This window comes from Apteryx mantelli, unplaced genomic scaffold (assembly GCF_036417845.1).
Source record: "Apteryx mantelli isolate bAptMan1 unplaced genomic scaffold, bAptMan1.hap1 HAP1_SCAFFOLD_49, whole genome shotgun sequence".
Classification (NCBI taxonomy): Eukaryota; Metazoa; Chordata; class Aves; order Apterygiformes; family Apterygidae; genus Apteryx; species Apteryx mantelli.
In genome coordinates, this window is record NW_027118784.1 from 21,530 (window position 1) to 43,251 (window position 21,722).

Below are 21,722 nucleotides of genomic sequence, written 5' to 3' on the forward strand. Positions count from 1 at the left end.
TATTCAGCAGGCAAACATCCCCCACAGCAAGGTGTAGTCGCGGCTGGACACACAGTGTGCCTGCACATGCCATTCCAGATGTGCGCAGTGGTGCCCCCAGAAAAGGGTGGTGCTGTACAGTCGGATGTTTGCCTGTCTGCACGGCGCCCAGTCTTCCTGTCGCTCTCTACCCCACACGGTGCAAGGCCAGGCGTATCAGAAGGGTGGCGGCCGTGCTGGGCAGCTCCCAAAGGCGGACGCCAGCCTGCACGGCAGGTCCCAGCTGACGCTGTCGCTCTTGAGCAGGACCAGGCAGAGCAGCAACACCAGCTGCAGGCAGGCAAGGAGCAGAAACTGCCTCCTGCAGGCCAGGAGAAGATTAAGACACAGGACGGGAAAAATCTGCCTCATCTCTTTCCAGACATCATCTGCAGACACCGCCAGGCCAGCACTGGCACCCTGCATCATGCTGGCCACACCACCCCCTGCCCCGCTCCTGGGCCTCAGGTTAAGGGCCCCGGCAGCTCAGATCTGCTCTTCATCTCCCTGCTGGGCCCACAAACAAGCACCACCCCACAACCCAGGCAAAAGGGATCCTGAGCAATGTCAGTGCTGAGAAGTTAAAAGCTGACGGATGCCTTGGGACCACTAGCCCGGACATCCCACCACCCACAAATAAGCCCTGGCACGCCGAGCCCCACAGGGCAACTCACTGCAGCCAGAAACTGATCCCACGCCTCTTTGCCACCAGCTGCTCCTCCTGCAGGTCAATGCACAGCAGGGACATGCATTGGTGTGGGCAAGACTGTTGGGCCTTGGGGGCTCAGACCCCCACCCTCATCCCCACTGATATCAGCGCCCCCAAAGCCGATGGCTACCCTGCAGACCCTCTCTTCCCCAAGTCTCGCATCGGGCTTCTCTGACCTACCAGCTTCACAGCCACCATCTCCTGCATAAGGGACGTGGACAGCCTGGCGGCCTGCTCCGTCTTCCGCCTGTTGTGGGCACCGCAGGTGTTTGGGCTGTGAGGAGAGAGCTCGCTCAGCACTGGGACCGCCACATGGCGAACAGGGAGCCAAGGTGCTGGGCAGGCTCTGCTGGGGCTGAGGCAAGGCGCCGCAGGGTGCCAGCATTGAAAAGACCCTGCCCTCTACTCCCTTCCCGCCTCAGGCTCCAAGGGCATTTAGGAGAGGCTTGGAGCTCTTCAGAGCTGCTTCAAAGAGCCAAGCGGCATTTGGGGATTTTTTTTTTTTTTTTTTTTCATGAGCTGCTTTGCAAAAGGCAACGGGCTCTTCAGAGAAGGGAAGGGAAAGCTGAAAGGTGTCCTAGAGCCACTTAGGGCTGCGCAGAGCTGCTCAGCACTCCTTAAAGGATTTTAGAGCTTGCGCGAGTGGTCGACTGCCGTTTAGAGGTGGTTTGAAGCCGTGCAGGCAGTTGGGAGTGCTCCAGAGGCATTCTAGTGGGCTTGGGAGCAGCTTAGATGTCATCAGAGGAGTATTAGATCAGCGGCTCTGTTGTCCAACGTTGGCACAGACCTTGCCAAGCCGGCCCTGGGGACACAGATCCCTGGGAGCTGCACAGAGCTCCACCCCCACAGGTTGGGCTCGGGTGCCTGTCACCACTCACCCAGCTGTTTGCCGTTGCAGACCCTTGCGTCTCTCCCTGAGGTGCCTGTGTTCTTTCCTCAGGACCTGCACAAAGGAAGGGCCCTGGTTAGTAGTCCACTCCCGTGCCCGCTCTGAGGGGGCTTTCCCCATACAAAGACCTTGTGCCACCGTGCCTCCTGTGCCTAGTACCTTCTCAATCTCGGCCTGCTCCTGCAGGGCCTCTGCCAGCTTGACTGCTGACTGCTTCTCCTGCAAAGCAACGGGGGCGCATTACAAGGGGCCCAGGTGGGCCTGGGGATCCGCAGTCAGTCTCCAGGGCACTGTGAGGCCAGCCAGGGCCCGGGAGGCAGGGACACTGGCATCCTTGGGAGCTGGCACCACACGCAGCAGCTCTGCCCACCTAAGCGGTGTTTTCATGTGGGTCACAGACCTGGTGGAGCTCCTTCAGGGCTGCATCTCCCTCTGCCTTCACCTCAGTCAGCTCTGCCTGGGAGAGAAGAGGCAGCGAGAGCATCTCAGTGGGGGCGGCTGGAGGAGCAGCATGAAACCAGCATGGGCTCAAGGCCCAATGCCCTGGCTGAGACTGGGCGTCCCCAAACCACACAGCTGCCCGCCCCCATCAGGGTGCCTGTCACACACGATGTCCCCAGACACCCGCGAGGGTTCCCCAACCCACTTTGCTCCCCCACAACCCTTCTGGGGAGCCTGCAGACCCACATCAGGGTCCCCCCGCCATTCCAGGCACCCTGCGGGTGCCCCAACATGCCCACCCCCAACCCTTCTGTCATGGTGCCTGTCAGACCCACAAGAGCAGCAGGCCTGGGGGCCAGGTGCGGAGCAGAGCATCTGCCTCACCTGGAGCTGCGTGAGGACTTCTCCGGTGCTCTCCAGCTGCTGGGAGCTCTGGGCATGCTGCGCTGCCAGGGTCAGGCGCTGCGGAGATGAGACAGGGGTGAGTGCCAACCGTGGGGTGCTCATGGGGCAGCCAGAGGTGTGTCCAAGCAGGTGTGGGCATGGGGGTCTCGGTACCTCAGTGGTGAGCTCCTGCAGGGTGGTGCGCAGCTCCTCTTTCTCCCTCTCCTGCAGGCATGGGGACAGTGGTGGAGAGCAGGGCTTGGAGCCCCCTCTGCACATGCCCGGGCATCGCCAACACCTACCAAGCGCCTGAGCTGCTCCCGCGTTGCAGCTGCCTCACTCTCGCTCTCCTTCAGGCAGCCCAAGAGGGCACCGAGCTCTTCCCTCAGCCCCACATGGGGCTCCTCAGGCACCTCCCCGGAGCACTGCAGCCTGCAGGATTGAGGGGATGGGAGACTGCTGAGTGCAGACCCCCAGGGCAGAGATGAGGCACCCAGGCAGGCAGGGAGTGCACAGAGCCCTCCAGGACTGCTGGCAGGGCCCCCCCACCTCCACCCAGCCCCGCAGGAAGCCCCATCAAGGGCCCAGGCGTGCAGGTGCTGCGCACAGCCCCCGCGACCTGAGTCTCAGCCCCAAGCAGCACGCAGCCATGCACACCCGTCTTCCAGCTGGCAGCTGGCTGCTCGCAGAAGCCCGCAAGCCTGCTCCAGCTCCAGCAGCTTCTCCAGCAGCTCCCGGCGTTCATCCTGGTGGCACTGCAAGGAGAGCTGCAAGTCCTCCAGCTCCATGGGGCCCAGCATGCACTGCAGGCCAAGGGGCCTCCAGCTCCTTTGGGCCAAATGAGCTTCACGCCCTCAGCCCGAGAGCACCCTTCCTCCAGGAGCCGCAGGCAGCTCTGTGGCCCAAGTGCCAAGGATGCTGATGTGCCCCACTGTGATGTCAGCCCACCTCACCTGAAGCTGACTGCCTGCCCCCACCCCACCCCACCTCGTCCCGCCCCAGGCTATTGTGACATGCCTGCTCTTCTCTGACCTCACTGCCCTTCTCTGACAGCACTGCTGTGCCTGCATGTGGCTGCTGGAGCACAAGGGGCAACTGAGGGTTGCACACGCCTCAGCCCCATCCAGCGCTGTCTACACACCGCCACCTAGACACCAAGCCGCAGGGCTGCACTACACCCCAGGCTTGCGCAGGGCTCTTCCAGAGGGCGCTGCAAGTTCCAGAGGGCTGTGCTAAGCACCGCCCGAGTCCCACCGCTATGTACGAAACGGCAGATGTGTCAGGGAACTACGAGAGGCCCATGAGGCAATCATGTTCCTAGCGGATATCTGCTCCTCCTGCAGGTCAACGCACAGCAGGGCCATGCATTGGTGTGGGCAAGACTGCTGGGCTTTGGGGGCTCAGACCACCACCCTCATCCCCACCGAGATCGTCTCTGTCCTACCAGCTTCACAGCCACCATCTCCTGCACAAGTGATGCAGACAGCCTGGCTGCCTGCTCTGTCTCCCACCTGTGGTGGGCACCGCAGGGGTCTGGGGACGAGCAGGGCAGGGACACAGGCATGCTCTGGGGCTGGCACCATGCCCAGCAGCTGTGGCCACCTAAGCTTTATTTTCATGTGGGTCACAGACCCGGGCAGTTTAATCTGGCAACGGGTGTCAAAGACAACAAGAAGGGCACAAGAGTCCTGGCCTTGGGATTCCTCGGGCAGCTTCCGCTGCCCAGCGACAGAGCAGACTGCCCTGAGCTGGCACCTGCAGAAACTGCTGATTTCTCGCCGGTTACTCTTTCTCATTCTTTCTCACCACATGCACACGCACACAATCCTCTGCTCTTCTCCAGGAAGGTCACTGCTGCACACAGAGGCTTTCCCCAGGGAAGTGCATCCATGCTGGCCTGACATCCATGCTGTTCCTGGACCCCCTGCCATGTGCTCCCTGCAACAGCCCCGTGTTTGTAGTGCCCCAGGTGAAGGGGTGACTTGCACTGGCAGTGATGGTGAGGGCAGGAAGCAGACCCAGCTGGAAGGGACTCACAAATACTCTGCCACCTTCCACTGGCTCTGTGGCTGAGGATGATACTTGAAAGGATCATGGGGCATTTCCAATGGCCTGAGGTGTGTTTGGGTGTGCAGCCAGATCCAGCCTGAAGCATTTCATTCAGCGTGACACAAATGACTCTCCAGTCTCTCTTCCTTGCGTCTCTTTGGTCCTCACTGCCTCCCCTGGGGTTGCAGAGCCCTGGCTTACCTGTGGATAGCTACATTTCACACTTTACCTTTGAGCGAGTTCAACTTGAAGGGTCTCTCTTTTTGTGAGGCTCCAAATCCTTACCCACCACTAGGCACATGGTGTCCCCGCAGACTCCCTGAGCTCTCCTGATGATGTCCAGATTCCCCTCCATAAGGCTGGGCATCTGCCATTAGCCCTGTTACATGTGGGACAGCCGCAGGCAGGTAACTGCAAGAAGACCATTCACCATCTCCACTGGCACTGGCCGCTGACCGACCAGTGAGCGCTAAATGCAGCCCTCACTCTTTGAGATCACGCTGCGGCTCTGATCTCGTCCTGCTGAGCCCAGGCAGAACCCAAACAAAGCAGCAGGCCTTTTAGAGCTGCAATCCCTTGGTCCTGCTCCTGACTCCGGCTTTGGAAGAAAAGCCCACCCTTCGGCACTTGGAATCAGCACCTCTTGACTGTCCTGTGCAAGAACTCTGCTGAGGGCAGGCACACCACTTTCTCCGCTTGTGGTTCTCACTTCATAGTGGTATGCCTTTTCTATGGCAACACCATTTGCACATATGTACAGACTTCCTCCAGCTACTCACCCAATCAGGATAGGATCGTTTCCATGCTCTATAGCAAAATTGGAGCAGTATTTTATGTGATGTGATCCCCATGCTAAATGCATGTGCAGGTGACTTTGAACTGCATATCAAACAGTTGTCTGAGAGTGGGAATGGACAGCACTGTCAAGGAAATCCTGATGTAATGGTTTTAAAAAAAAAAAGTGTGACTATAGTATAATGATCTCTGCCGGGAACACAGGCTAAAGCCTTTAGAAGCTGTAGGGATTAGCTTCTTTCTGCTTGAGGTAAGTTTGGTCATTGCTGCTTCTGTTGGGTTTAGCATGGATATCTGTCTGTTTGAATACTTGATCTAGAAGATTGGGTTTTTTTGGAAGGAGATTGTCTGCTGTAGAAACAACAGCCCTACTAAGAGCAGCATGCAGAGATGCAACCAGACTGCAGCACCCTGAAAGCCTTGTGGGATTATACAGGAAAATGCAAAATTCAGAGATGCAAGAAACTTTTCTGACTCTTCCTCTCTGCCTCATATACAGTTGTTTGAGAGTGAGTGGACTAAGGAAAGAAGTTGTGACGGTGTGCTCCTTTCTCCCCCCACTGATGTGCTCTCTCCCCCTCAACCTGACCTCCCTGTAAACAGCAGGTATGTAGGGGCTAGTTGAGCATGCACCAGCTAAGACCTGTCTAGCATGCAAATACGACCATGAGTCAATCATCCCCCCCCCCATAAATAGGGGGCAGCCCAGAGCCCATTGAGCCCTCCTGCAGGGCAGTGGGCTGCACTGCAGAACCTCCTCTTGAGCAGGGATGCCTCTCCAGGTTACTTCTCGAGGTTGAGAGAGATTCCTTACCTGTGACAGATCCTCAGCAAGTGATTAATAGCATGCTGAACTTTTGCAAACTTTGTGTAACTTTCCTGAGTTATAGCTCTGACTGAGAGCACACATAATTCCTTACACATAAACCGTTGACCAAGTCTGAGACTAGGACTGGATTCTGCCGCACCTAGGCTCCTCTCCGAAGGAGTTTAGAAAGCAAGGGGGTCCAGTCTGAATCTTGTGACTCAATGGGAGGGTTCCCTTTGCACTCACTCCTTTAGATATGAACCGTTGACCAAGTCTGGGACTAGGACTGGATCCAGCCATACCTGGGCTCCTCTCCAAAGGAGTTTAGAAAACAAGGGGGTCCAGTCTGAACCTCGTGACTCAACGGGAGGGTCTCCATTGTACACGCATCTGACCCTGTCCTTCATGCAGTAAATAACTGAGAGAACCTTGCCAATCGAACCTCGTTAAATCGTTCTTATTTACGACTGAACTTTGTAAAGTCGCTGTCTTACTGCAATAAACGTAGTGCTGCTTCCCCCTTACAAGGGAAGTGCATCACTCCTTTCGCGACAGAAGTCTTTTCTCAAACCTTTTGCAACTAAATCATAGGTGGAAGAGACAAAAGGGGTATGTTGTAGAATGTCATGTAGTATACCTCTGTTTTCTTCTCTGCTCTGCTGTCGGATATTAGACCAATCACTTGTAAATCCCTATGGATTTCCTATCTATGGAATGAAAAGCCAGTGGCGCAAAGGACTTAGAAACTTCTTCTATTACATGCCTGCTTTCCTGTAGTTTTACTCTTGTTGTTTATTTATATCCACCATATTTAATAAATACTGTCTGTATATTAAGATAATTCTCCAAGAATGAAATGAATCACCATCTAAAGGTTCTTCTATCTCTCTAGTTTAGAGGGAAACATCCAAATCAGAGTCAATATATTCCGCTCCTCAGGCTGACAGTGCAAACAAAATGCATAACGTAAAATACTGAAAATCTTCAGTGGCATCTAAGCACACTGCAGGGGGCTTTCAAAACATCCTGAGGATGCTATCAGCTCACAGAAAAGAATTTTTCCATCTGATAGCAGTCAGCGTGCTATATGCAACAGCTAGTTGCGTTTATGTTCAACCTCAGTGCAACAGCTCACAATGGCAAGGCAAAATTGGAGCTGTATTTTATATGATGTCATCCCCATGCTAAATCTCTTGATCCACAGCCTGAGAAACACAGGTGTAAAGGATGCCCTGATGTCAGCTGTCACTGTCCACCTATCTAGCCTGAACTTCATCAGTTTCTCTAGGAGGATGTCATGAGAGACTGTGTCAAAAGCCTTGTTGCAACTGAGGTAAACAAGTACCTCTCCTCTCCCCTCACCCGCCAAGCCAATCATCTCTTCATAGCAGGCTGGCAGCTTTGTTAAGCAGAGTTTTCCCCTCATAAAGCCATCCTGTCTACCTCCAGCCTATCACCTTTCCTTCACATGTCCAGAAACGATGTCCAGGATTAGTTGCTCCATCACCATCCTAGGGATTGAGGTGAGGCTGACTGGCTTGTAGTTCCCTGAATCCTCCTCCTTGCCCTTCTTGAATGTAGCAGGGGCGTTTGCTCTCTTGCAGTCCTTGGGAATCTCTCCTGTACACTTCCTTTTTAGGTTTGAGGTCAGCCAGGAGCTCCTTGTTCATCCACATAGGCCTCTTGCTACCTTTGCCTGATTTCCTGCTTGTTGGAATGGACCACTCTTGAGCTTGGAGGAGGTGATCCTTGAATATCAGCCAGCTGTCTTGGACCCCTCTTCCCTCCAGGACCATATCATATGGAATCCTTCCCGAGCAGGCCATATTCTCTTCTCCTGAAGCCCAGGGTACTGATCCTGCTTTTTGCCCTCTGCTCCCTCCTCACAGGATCCTCAACTCCACCATTTTGTGGTCACTGCAGCTAAGACTGCCCCCGACTTCCACATCTCCAATCAGTCCTTCCTTGTTTGTATGTATGAGATCCAGAGTGCCTCTCCTCCTCAGCTCCTTGATCACCTGTGTTAGAAAGTTGTCATCAATGCACTCCATAAACTCCCTGGATTTCTTGTGCCCTACTCTGTTGTCCAGCCAGCCAATATCAGGGTGGTTGAAGCTCATAGGACCAGGGCCTGTGGACATAAACTTCATTCCAGTTCTCTGAAGAATGCCTCACCTATTTCTTCTTCCTGAAGAGATTGTCTACAGCAGACACCCATTACATGGTCACCAGTGCTGGTCTGCCCCCCAGTCCTGACCCATGAGCTCTCAGCTGGCCCCCCACCTGTCCCCACGGAGAGCTCCATGCATTCCAGCTGCTCATTCAAGTATTTCTCTTCTCTTCACACTTGAAACAGATTACATTTTAAGCAAGAGCCTAAATTTTGTCAAATTTAACTTGATGGCTTCAAGGAAGTACTTCAGCTGCTGCCTTGTACATCATATCCATCCAACTTCATCTGCAACATCTAAGTTGATTGTAGAGAGGGGCACACTATTTCTGTGCTCATCCTGCACCACAGGTGTCTGCCTCCTGACAATATAGAGAAAGAAGATTGAAATCAATATTCAGAGATATTACATCCCCGCTGTTGAAGGGACCATGTCTGTACTTACCAACAGTTCTAAGAGACACTCACAGACACTAAGCAGCAGTGGGGTGAAGGGGGTGGTCATGGCCACATATTTTTTATTCCATTGACGCACCCTCCAGTAGCCCATCTCCTGCTTGGGGTCCTCTACATGGCAGCTGGCAGACTCATAACAGACACCCAGGGCCCAGTGGGTTTTGTCTCCTACTTCAGCCTCCCAGTAGTGGCAGCCTGATGAATAGGCAGATGATCCCAGCACACAGGGGTAAGTGGTGAAACGCCGAGAGCTGTGTGGCAGCTCCTGGGGGATGTCAGTGAAATAAACGCTCTTGAGATTCTCCGAGAGCGCCACACTGGCATGAGCTGTCTGAGGGTCCAGAGACACATCTCCTTTGGCAGAGCAGAGACTATGAGAAAGCAGGGAAAACCAAGGGGGAGGGAGCAATGGATTCACACACCTCACCCCAGAAGAATCAGCTAGAGAAGAGCAATTACACAGCCATTTGCCCATTCACCACAAGGCAGCTGGGCATCTGTCAACCCTCCATGCCCCATCTCCTCACCATACCACACGCTCAAATTGCCTTCTCTGAGTCCCTACCCCAAACTGTCTTAGCTCTATGCTATGCCACCTTTCTCCTGAAGTTGCTTACCTTCCTCTGATAGTCTGCACTATCATCTGTTTCATCTCTCAAGCGCCCCACTCTAGACCCCTTATTCAGGCAGGCACCAACAATACTGGGACCAGGGGTCACTTCTGCACTTTGGCAGAGTGACAGGGGTGCTGTTGAGCACATGCACTGATATAATGGGTTTTCTCCACAAAGGGGCCCACAAATGAGCTCTCAGGTCCATTCATTGGGTTCACCAACAAGACAACCATTTAAATGAGAAGAGTCAAGTCTAGTCACTTCAACATTTTAAACCAGGCCTAGACATACAGGTGAATTCACTGCCAAACAGAAGACACTTTTCAGAGCCAAGGACTGGACTCAAGTCCCAGACCTAGGTCTCTATATAGCTTGATTACCAGTGTACTTCTTCAGTATCTTCTTAAGCTGAAATAACGGCCTAGGGAAACAGGCCATTGCCCTCTTCAGCTCAAGAGGGGCAGAAGGTAGCTCCAGGTTCTTAAGTGTTTCATGCCTAAGGAAAGAAGTGACCTCATCTAGTAATTGAATCAATCACAGTGTCTAGAAGATGCCATTCCCTAGTACAAAACACAGCAGCTGTTTCTAGGAATTATTGCTATGCTAAGGTTGAAATGCTGGAAGCTTACCAGAAGTCTATATTCCCACTGAGAAACCATGACAGGAAAAAATGAAGGGGAAGAAGCTGACAGTTCATATATGTTGGGATTTGGCCCAGAGTCAGTATAACTATCCTGGTCTGAGAAAAGGCAAAGGATGGAACTGACCACCAATATTTCAGGTTTTATCTTCCAGGGGTATCATTCTATTTCAGTGCAATGCAGCCAGTCTCCTAGCACTGCACTGAAGCACTGGCATGGCATTAATCCCAGAGGAAAGGAGCACTCCTACCAAGCAATTGCATCTTCAACTACTAACGGCTCCTTCCGTATCCCCTCCCCTCCCCCCAAATAGGAAGAGGAATAGGGTACATCACCTCTGCAGGACACTCTGCATGTCCTAGAAAAGGAGAGGGAAGACAGTAAGTCAGATCCCACCAAAAACACCCCCATCAGCATAAATATTGTAGGGTGTGTCTGCATGCCCAGCAATCCTTTTGCCTGTTAGTGCTGGGCTTTATCTAACCCAGGTGTCATTAATTCTGCTAATTATTTGGGGGAAATGGAAAGAAAGGCAGCACTTGTAAGGTCTGGCTCATGACATCTGGATGAGTCACACCCCATTTTTACCCTTTGAGTATAAAGTCTTGCTTTCCAAGGTGCAGACCTACCATGACTAAGTTTAAAGCTCAGCCTTTTCCTCACCTCTCCATGAAAGATGAAAGTCATGTTGCTATCAGCTAGACCACATGGAAGAGATTAAACAGGGAGATCCAGGGCTCCTGGTTGCAGAGGGCCATACAGATTAATAGTGACCTCTAAAAATGCAAGGCAGAGCTTCACCCCTGCCCCAGAGAAAGCGACTGCCACAAGAGCTTCTTTGAAAGGCTGTCATCCACACATTGGTGGTAGGAAAAGCCCCAGCATACAAACCTTGAGCACCCCTGCTCTGGACTCCAGGTATCTTTCCATGTCCACCATGAGGGTGTTGAGAGAGCAGCACTGCTCCGAGAGGTGTGCTGTGGTGGTCTTCAGCCCCCCCAGCATCTCAATCTCTTCTGCTCTCAGGCAATGCAACTGCTGGTCCTCCTCTTGCTCCAGGAAGGAGCGCAGCTCCTCAAAGTCACAGGTAATGCGCTTATGACAGTTCCACACTAACTCCTGTGGGACAGAGAAGTCACCAGGAGATTAGAGAGCATCTCCCAGCTGGGGACTGACCTGAGGCAACACCCCCAGGAAAGGGAAGAGCCCCTCTTGTCAACTCTTCTGAGCTCACCACACCACTCCAGTTCACTCCAGCTGGGTGGGCCTAAAGAGAAGGCCCCTACCCCACTCCTCTCAGCTCTGCCCCTTCTTCCACTTACTCTCAGCTCTTTGGGCTTTTTCTCCTCCATGGATAAATGTTCCTTCAAATCCTTTGCTTTTCTGCCCAGAAGCTCCACGCAAGCTTGTAGCTTATCCTGGAGAGGGAAGGGCAAGAGATTCTACTCAGGCAAAATGGTCCAAGGCATCAGATGCTGAACCAGCACTGAGAAGGCTTGGATCATACCAGTTGAGAATCATATACCAATTGATCTGACATGTCACTTCATGCACTTTGCTTTCATGGGGTGTCAATTATAAATTCCAGCAATCCTCTGGCTATTCACACTGAACATCTGCATCAGGTACTACACAGAGTGTTTCTGGGTTAAAGTTCTGAACACCTGTGTGTACAGCAGCAATACAGGTTACAATATTCCTCTGCCTTCAAAATTTAGCTTCTGAACAGCAGCTAGAAGTGCAGACAAGGAGTCAAAGCAAGATAGTTCTACACTGTATAGATTAATTTTTTCTAGGGAGTCAATCACCAGAGCAACTTTCCAGGAAACCTACTGTATCTCTGAATCAAAATGGAACTTCTGACTCCACCCTCAGATATGGGACAGCAGGAATTACTCAGTGGAACATCACAAATTTTGCTCTAACACTCCCTCCTGCCTCTGAAAACGACTAATCGAATCCTAAGTTGTGATTCCGAGGGAAAAAAAAAAAAAAAGAATGGGGGAGGGGCCTGAAAAATGCCTCCAACATTTTGGATGCAACTTGTGCAGACACCTTTGCTGGGATTCTGTCCAAGATTAAGACATCTAAATTTAGATGAATTAGATGCCTAAATTCCACTAGATGTCAGTATAGTCACAGGAGTATTCTAGAAAGCTAATTAGCTGACCATGCATCTACTGTCGGGTGAAGTGAATAAGTACACTTGTCAGACTGTTGGTTCTAGCCACCAACACAGCTAGCTCAACTGGTTGAGGTTGCCTCAGAGGGTGAACCACACATCCCACTCAGCTGCTGGAATGTTTCTTCAGCTTCAAGATGGAGAGTCCGTGAGCAGTAACATCAGTTTCTGATGTCGGAATCATTACTGTAGTATTGGGTGGTCTCACCTCAAGCTGGCCATGAGGTATAGGTACATTTCTACATACAGCTGCCTTAGTTCCTGTTCCTCCTTGCTCTATCCATTAGACTCCAGTTTCTTTACTGGATCATAGAAACGAAACCCTGAGCCCCCAGCACGTACCCTCCTCCTTCTGTAGCAGGGACTGTCTTTCTCCTCCCTGTTTGCAGAGAAGAGCAGAATCTACTAATCAGTTCTGCTTCGCTGCTTAGAGCGGGTAGGAGCCAGTAGTCATTGGGCCTACACTCAGCTCTTATGCCTAGATTAAACTCCTTCGCAGAACTGGGGAGGTCCTACATCCTCTTTCATAATCTACTCATGTTCTGATCCCTAGACTCCACTTCCAAACTGTGGTGCTTGAATACAAATTTCTCTAGAGCTTCTCTGGTCACCAGCACCCTTTTGAAATATTTAGCATCAAAGTCAAACTAGAGAAGCAACACTTGTTCCCAGACTGTTCTGCTGCATTCCTGTGACTTAACAAGTATTGGTGGGTCTGAACTGCCCTACTTCCTTACTTAGGATGAGATGGTTAGAAGTTTAAAGACTGGAGTGGAATGCCAGGTATCTCAAACCTTGTGAAGGAAATGCTTTCTAGCAGTACCTCTGGGAGATACCACTTGCTTACCTTGTGTTTTTTGAGGGCTTCATCCAGGGGCCCTCCTGTATGAGCGAGATGGCCGTGGGAGACTGCACACACCACACACATGGCTTCCTGGTCCTCCTTGCAGAAGAGATTGATGACCTCATGGTGCCGGCAGCAGAGCTTCTCGTTCTGCATCTTTTCCTTGACAAAAGGCAACTGCCGGGCTGTCTCCACTATGCTGGCCAGCTGCCGGTTGGGGTACATGACTTGCTGAGCACAAACATGCTGACACATTGGGCAGCTGAAGTCCTTGACCACTGGCTCCCAGTAGTGGGTGATGCAGGCTCTACACAAGCTGTGGCCACCAGGAATCATGACAGGGTCCTGCAGGTAGTCAAGACAGATGGAGCAAGTGGTGTCTATGTTAAGGACCTCCAAATGACTGAGGCAAGCCATTGGTGGTAGTGCTATGAGATGGGCACAGACTTCGGGAGACAGTTCCTATATCCTGATATAGAAATAGTCATCTGGAGAAAAAAAAAGAAAAAGAAAAAAAAGAAAACCACACCACAGAGCAAACAGATCACATACATGCATTATTCACCATGTGGACTCAAGGAAGCCTAAGAATCAGGCCTCATAGATATTCTCTCCTAGCTTGAGTGAGAAGACTAGAGAAAAGACATATGGGTTATGTAACCCAGACACCTGGTTCAGCTTCACTGTCCTGTTCCTCACTGACCAAGGCAAGCAGTAATTTAAGTAACAAGCATTTATTGAATTCCCCAATACCTTGCAGGAGAAGGAGTTCTTTCCCCATATCAGACATGGGGGGGGTTGAAGGCAGGCTGGAAATAGCATGCATGTTAGCAAGCACAGTAGTACTGAATATTTCTGCTCTGTCACCTATGTACAGACTTTTTCCCTTGAACTCAGTACATGGTAACTAGACACACAGAGAAACAGAAATGAGAGGTCCCACTTTCATACATAGCCCATTGAAGCCAGTCTGGAAGAGGACTTATTAAAAGATAGCCCAGGCCTCATGGAATAGACTAAAAAGACTAGCTTCCCCCTCTCACTGTTTACATATGGTCCTTACAAGATGAAAAATTCCAATGCAAACAAGTTTTTTAACAAAGAAAACATTTTTCATCCAGAGGGTGACAAAACGCTGGGACAGAAGCCTAGAGAGACTGTGAAACCTTCATACTTGGAGACAGGGAAAAACCAGCTGGATAAGACCCTTAATGTCAGAGGTACCCGAACTTGCTCAAGGGTGAGAGCGCTGGGCTGAGTGCAACCGAGCTGCAGAATGAGGTCTGCAGTCACCTAGTGAGTGAGCTCTGCGCTGGGGCCCACGTCCCTGCGGCCGGATGTCCCATGGCTCCTGTGCCGCAGGGCCGCCCGGCCGTGGGTGCGCGGAGGGGCGTTTGCAGCCGGAGATGAGCTCCCACGTCCCTGCTTTGCCCTAGGCCCAAGACTGCCCTGTGCTGCTGGAGAGGCTCTTCAGCACGACCCAGAGCTGCTGCACGGGGAGCTACCAGGCATCGCAGGCAGCAGCCGTCATTGTCCTGGGTGAGAGGCAACACCGAGCTCTTGCGCTCCTCCCGGCTGTGTCCCCCGGGTCGGGGTCAGGGTCCAGGGCCGGGGTTGGGGTTTAGGGCTAGGGCCATGTCCTAATGGCTGCGTTTTCCTGTGTGCCAGGCGTCCTCCAGGACACCGCGCCAGCCAAGTGGCTCCAGCAGCGGGACCTGGCATTCCTGTTGGGAGGTAGGTGATGGCGGCCGGGCTCCCACCTCGAGGGACAGGGAGGCATCCGGAGGCCCCGTGGGTGCCAGCCAGGGACACTGGTGCTGAAAGCCAGTGGGGCGTGGGGAGAGGGGACTCGCACAGCCCCCAGGCTACTGGCCAGGGAAGCCACCCCTGGCTGGGCACCGCGGGGCACCCAGGGCCGTGGGGGAAACGGCTGCCAAGCACCCATGATGCCTCCCTGCATTGTCTTTGCAGCTCAGCAGAGGCGGCAGCGTGCCGAGGCTTCCTGTGCATGGCGGGCGGCAGCCCCAGTGCCCTGCGCTGGGGGACCCCAGCACCCCAGGGCAGGAGGGCAATAAAGCTCCGTCCACACAGGGAAGGTGTCGGCTATGTCTGGGCTCTCTGGAGGTCTTGCGCTGACCCCGGCCCTGCCGCGCCCAGAACATGGCCCTGGTGCCCCCCCCGCCATGCCCTGCCCAGGGACACGGCGTGGGGGTAGTAGGGACACAGGGGAGCAGAGAGACCAGGGGTGAGTGGGGGGCACTGGGGATGATGGGGGCACTGGGAGGTGCCTGAGGACGCTGGGGGACACTGGGGTGGGACAGGGGATGAGAGGGGCCCTGGGGATTCCATGGGGAGTGGAGGGACCGGGGGGCAAGGGGGGGCTAGGGGGGGCCAAGGGGCCCCAGGAGTCCCTGGGAGGCACCTGGGGGTGAGTGCAGACCCGGGGGTGGAGCTGCTCTCCAGGGGCAGCGCCAGGAGCATGGGGTGGAGCTGGGAATGGGGCCAGAGCAGGGCGAGCCCCAGGGGTGAGTGTGGGCTGCTGCGGGTGGGGAGCTCCATTTGGCCCCTCATGGCAGCTGTCCGCCCCTCCCTCCATCCCTCCATAGTGACCTGGGCGCTGGGGGCTGGGAGGGCAGTGGCGGTGGCCTCGGGTGAAGAGCAGCAGGGCTCGGCTGTGGGGCCACGCCAGGCTGGGGGGACTGGGGCTGGGGCTATGAGCACGGCCAGGGCGCAGGGCTGCCTGGCTGCAGCAGGCCAGGCCAGGCTCAGCCAGGGAATAAAGTCCGAAGGGCTGCAGCCCAGCACCCCCTGCTTCCCCAGCGCCACCGAGGCTGCCTCGCACCCAGGGCCGGGCCCTCCCCACAGGGCCACCCCAGCCGAGTTCACAAGCATGGCCCAGAGCCGCCCAGGGCAAGCCCGGGATGGGGCTGCTCCCGTGAGCCCCGCGCACAGGCCAGTGGCAGGGGCAAGCAGGAGGTTGCGTCCCAAAAACAGGGATTTGGGGGGCCACGTGCCAGGGCAGGCAGGAAGGGAAGTTGTGAGGTTTTGGGGCCAAAAACGGAGACTTGGGGATGCATTTTTGAGCTCAGAAACAGGGGCCTAGCCATCTGTTTTTCTGGTTGAGAACAGAGACTAAGTTCCCCGTTTTTGAGTCAAAGATGGGGACTAAAATCCTGCGTTTCTGGGGCCACAAACACAGGCTAGTTCGAGCACTTCGAGGACCAGAAATGGAGCCTTAGTTGGCTGCCTTTGTGTCTGAAAACAGGCCAAGAAGTCCTGCATTTTGGGGGCCAGAAAGAGGGGCTTTTAGTTGGCTGCCTTTGTGGTTGCAAACAGTGACCGAGGCCTGTGTTTTTGGGGCCTGAAGTGGAGGCTTAGCTGGCTGTTTTTACTACTCAAAATGGAGACTAAGTCCTCTGTTTTCGGGTCCAGAAACAGAGACTGAGACGTGTTTTGGGGACTTGAAAACGGTGGCAAGGTTGACTGTTTTGGGGACAAAAAACAGAGGCTACATCCTACATTTTGGGGGCTGGAAATGGAGGGTCAATGGGCTGTTTCTGTGGCTGAAAATGGAGGTTAAGTCCTGCGGTTTGGGGTGGCTTATTGCGCGGTTGGAGTAGCGCGGGGATGGGGGGGGTCCTGGGTCAGATCGGGACCGTGTCAGGCGGGGGGATCCCAGGGGCAGCACTGCAGGGGGTCGTGGGGGGGGCAGGGGCAGTGTCGGAGCTGCCCCGGGGCTGGTCGCGGCGGTGTTGGGGAAGCCCCGGGCCGGTGTCAGGGATCGTGGGGCCCCGCTCCAGGCTCTGCGGCCGCTTCCGGGTCCCGGGCCGGGGGGGGGGGGGGGGAATGGGACGGAACGGAACGGAATCGCCACAGGGTCAAAACTCACTGAGCGCTGCAGCATGCAGGGAATTCTCATCTTCTGGCACCGGGCTTCCGGGTGGCCATTTTGGCCTGCAGAGCATCCCGGGAGGCGCAGTGTTCCGGCACCTAGCCTCCGGATGGCCATTTTAATATGCAGGGCGTTCTGGGAGATGTAGTCTTCCCATTATGGGCTTCTAGAGGACCATGTTGCACCTCTCGAAGTGGCGGCAGGTTACTTCTCCGCAGGCGAGTTCTCACTAGCTGGCTGCCTTGTTCTCTGTGGCAGGCCAGGAGCTGTAGTTCCTGTGCCTTCTCAGCCCTGCAGCAGTGGCCCGGTGTGTCTGTCCTTTACTGGACATGTGCCGTTCACACCAGAGTCCCTGTAGGTCACTGGAGACAGCGGAATTTCCCTGTTTTTCCCTGGTACAGGGTTAGACTTAGGGTTTAGGGTTGCGGCCATTTAGGGTTAGCGTTAGGGTTAGGTTAGAGGGTTAGGGTTCGGGTTAGGCCCATTTGTTGGCCCTCTAGACCCCTTAGCACCCTCCTAGTGCACTCTGGACTACTCTTTCAGTCTTCCTTCTGCCCCAGAGCTGTATCTCGGCCCTCTAGACTCCTTAGGACCCCTCTTGTTCCCCCAGAACCCCTCCAGAGACCTTGGTTGTGCCCCAGAGCTGTCTTTTGGCCCTCCGCACCCTGCAGAATCTCTCTTGTCCCCTCAGACCACCTCTGCAGGTCTTCCTTGCTCCCCAGTTTTTACTTTTTTGGCCCCCTAGTTCCCTTAGGACCTCCCTAGGGTGTTCTGGGCTACTTTTGGGGCCTTCCTTGTTTCCCAGAGCTGTACCTTGGCCCTCTAGACCCCTTTAGGAGCCTGGTAGTTCCCCCAGAATCCCTCCGGAGGCCACCTTCATGCCCTGGAGCCCTCTGTTAGCCGTTTAGCACCTTTAGCAGCCCTCTCTTCTGCTTTGGCCCCTCCTTTAGACTGTTAATTTCCCCCTGCAGGCCTCTGTTGGCCCTCTACACACCTTAGCATCCCTCTAGTGCACTCTGGACTATTCTTTCAGCCTTCCTTTGTGCCCCACAGCCGTCCTTTGGCCCTCCAGCCCCTTTAGCTGGGGCGGCCCTGACAGTGGGACGTGAAAAAGACACCTTTGACTACATCCAGCTGAAGAAATGTAAGCCAAAGGATCAGAGGAAATAACTGCTTGCCTAGGTTTGTTACCTAGCAACACATTGTCAAAGTTTTTTATGAACAATCATACTTGATCAGGTGCCTATTCATTCCATGAATATTAGCGCAAAAATGCGTACGTTACCGATCCTCTAAAGCAAGTCCATGTCACTGGGGTAGCATGTGTAGTGAAGACTAAATCCCATAATAACACATTTTGATGTTGTTCTCTTACATGAAAGCACTTAGAGCAGATTAAAACATTTATCATACTCTTTTGTTTGTTGAATGGACCACGATACGAAGAGAGACCTGCAGTGAAGGAGACATAGCAGCCAGTTTCCTTAGAGAAGGTGTCTTGTCCTGTACTTTAGGGCTTGCTGTACATCTTGAGAGATAGTAGTGAATGACAGGACTCCTTTTAACCCCTGGGGAGCAGAAAGTTGTGACTTGAGGGCAAATTGTTTCTTGCAGCTGGGTTAGAAGAAGCTGGCTACCAATCAAAAGTAATGACAATTCTGTGGAGTCCCTGGAAGTTTTGAAAAGACCGTATTTACCTTTTAGAGAAGGCTATGCACTTTCATTACTAATACCTGTGGTAATCAAGCCAGGTAAGTGGTACACAGGTGATCAAGCCATTAGTCTTTTGCAGAACGGCACCCGGGGGGGGTGGGGGGTGGGCATGAGCACTGCGCCCCGCCGTGCTTACTGCTGCCCTCGCGTGTCGAAGAAGTAGTACTGCACCCGCAACACGCACACTGCTTCCTGCCGTGCTCACAGCTGCTGTCGCGTTCCGAAAATATCAGTCTCTCCGTGGACAGTGTCGGGGGAATCCCGGGCCAGTGTTGGGGATCGCGAGGCGGCGCTCCGGGCTCTGCGGCGGCATCCGGGTCCCGAGGGCAGGTGTGCGGCGGGAAGAGGGGCGAGACGGAACGCAGTCGCCACAGGATCCAACACTGCAGCATCCCGCCCCCCCGGGCATGCCGGGAGCAGTAGTCTTCCGGCACTGGGCTTCCAGGCGGCCATGTTAGTCTGCACAGCATGCGGGGGGGGGTATAGTTTTCTGGCAGTGGTTTTCCCAGTGGCCATTTTAGTCTGCAGGGCATGCCGGGAGATGTAGTCTTCCCATAGGGGGCTTCTGGGAGACCATGTTGTGCCTTTCGAGGTGGCGGGAGGTTCAGTTCTCTGTCAGCGAGGTTCCCACCAGCCGGCCGCGTTGTGCTCTGTGGCAGGCCTGGAGCTGTACTTCCAGGTGCCTGTGCCTTCTCCGCCCTGCAGCAGTGGCCCGCTGTGTCTGTTCCTTACCGCACATGTGTCGCTCGGGTGTCGAAAAAGCACTGCTGCACCGTAGCGCATGCGCCCTGCCTCCCGTCGTTCTCACTGCTGCCCCCGGGTGTCAAAAGCTCCGTACTGCACACGCAAGGCGAGCGCACGCGCACTGGCTTCCCGTGCTCACTGCTGCCCTCGGGTGTCGACGCGCCCGTGCTGCAGCCACCACTGCCCTCCCCCCGCGTACAAAGAACACCGCAGCCAGCCGGCGCGCACACGCAGTGCCCGTCGCCGTCTTCGCCACTACTCTCCAGTGCTTCGGTAACAGGTAAGTGAATGGGCCGTGCTCGTCGCCCCTTCCCGGTGCTCACAGGCTGGTGGCGCAGAACACTGTTCCTTATCGGTGCTTCCTGGTGTCGCGGGGATGGGCGGTGCCATCTCGGAGCTGCTCCGCGGTGCCCTTTCACCGGGGCAGCACCAGAGCCTGCTTGCTGATGCCCACCACAGGCACGGGCACAGGCACGGGCAGCCTCGGGGTGCTCGTTGCTTCGTGGGAGCCCCACAGGGCCGCAGCAGGCTGCGGTTCACACGCCCGAGCCGGCCGGCTGCAGCACCATGCCGCAAGCACGCGAGGGCGCCATTGCAGGTCTCACCTCACTCCCGCTCCCCCTGCTCCCCCCTGCCCCTCCCGCTTGGTCCGTAGCCAGCGCACGCACGGTGCTCAAGCACTGGGCCCCCGCTGCAGCCGCGCTGCGTTGGCGGCCTGCGCATGCGCGGCAGCGGGGAGCAGCATGGCGGCAAGCGGGGCTGGCATTTTCGCTCGGTGGCGGCGGTGGGTGAGGGCCAAGGCCGCCCGGAGTCGAGGATCTGGGGGTGCCGGTGAGGCGAGCGCAGGCCTTTGGGTGGCTGCGGGCGTCACGTTGCGTCCTGGCCGCTGGTGCCTTTGGTGCGTGGAGGCGGCAGTGCAGGGCAAGGAGTGGCGGGGACTGGGCCTGGCACCACACCGCGCTGCGCAAGGAGCGCAGGGCAGGGTCTGCGTGGGGCGGCGTCTGCCGGAGCACGGTTGGACTTTTCCTGCCTCATGTGTCGCCTTTAGGGCTCCAGTTCCTCCCCAGCGCGGGCTGGGGTGTGTGCTCGCCCCTGCGGATGCAGCCCGGAGGAGCGGGGAGGCAGGCGGGCCCCAGAGCAAGGTTGTGGCGTGGTGTCCGTGGGAGGACGGCTCCTGTTATGGCAGGCACGCCCAAGAGTGCTGGTAAGTCCCGAGGAGGTTTAAAACTTCTGTACCCAGCAGGTTGAAGGTCACTTCAATCGTACGTGAGGTACAATTAGTGCAGCCCCAGGTTATTTCCTTGAGAGTTGTGGCTAGGCAAGCAAGAAGATGGATAGAAGAACGACACTCCCAGGCACTTGGAGGCCTCCCCCACCCCCAGGCACAGACTGTGGTCACCAGCCAATGCGGGCACCAACTGACTGAAAGCCCTGCTGAGCCTCGCTGAGCCCTGCTCCCTCCTGTACAGCTGCCCCAAAGCCATGGGCTTCCCCAGTGCAGTATGTGGTGACAGGTCCTCCGTTGCCTCTGACGGCTCCCCGGGCACTCATGTGCTGCACAGGGGTCTGGATGTCTCCAGCAGTGGCCCAGCAGCCTGATGCCTCCTCTTGTCTGGCACGTAGGGTCCTTCACAGCTCTTCTGGGATATGGGGCCCTTGGGGAGTTCCCTGCTGCCTCTTCTGGCGTTCTCTGCAAGCTTGTACATCCCTCCTCTTCCTCCTCCCCTCTCGTGGGGCAGGAGACCAGTGGCTCCTCCTGCAAAGCTGACAGCCACATGCGGCACCCCTACGGGCTCACTGTGCATCTAGGATGCCCCCCCCCCCACCCTGAGGGCCCTGCAGATTCCCGCCCTTCCTGCAACCAGCCCCCCCAAAGCCATTAAACCACCCACAAGTCCTGCCCCAACAGCCCCACAGACCTCTAAATGCCTCCAAACCCTGCCGCAACATGGTCACTGACTCCAGACTTTCCCCTAAACTCTGTCCCAAAGCCCCAAACAATCCTAAAACCACTCCCAGAGCCAGTCCCCACAGCAGTGAGGTGTTCTAATAAATATGGGGGTGATCTGTGTCTCCCCCTTGACTTGGTCCCACTTTAGAGAAAAGGGAATTTACAGCACTTCTTGGTGAAGAATCTTGACGGGTGGGTGCCCAGCTGACAAACAGATTTTTCTCTCTTTTCTTCTGAGCCACCTCTTAGCAGCCTCTGTGCGTGCAAGAGGACTCTGTAAAGGTGGCTGACCTGGGATAATCATGCTGTGCACAATGCTTAGGGAGAATATTGACATAAAATTACAGGCTAAGGAATAACCTAAAAAAATAAAAGTCTCGGGAAAAGCCTAAGAGAGCACTGATGGGCTATGGGAAGCCCCA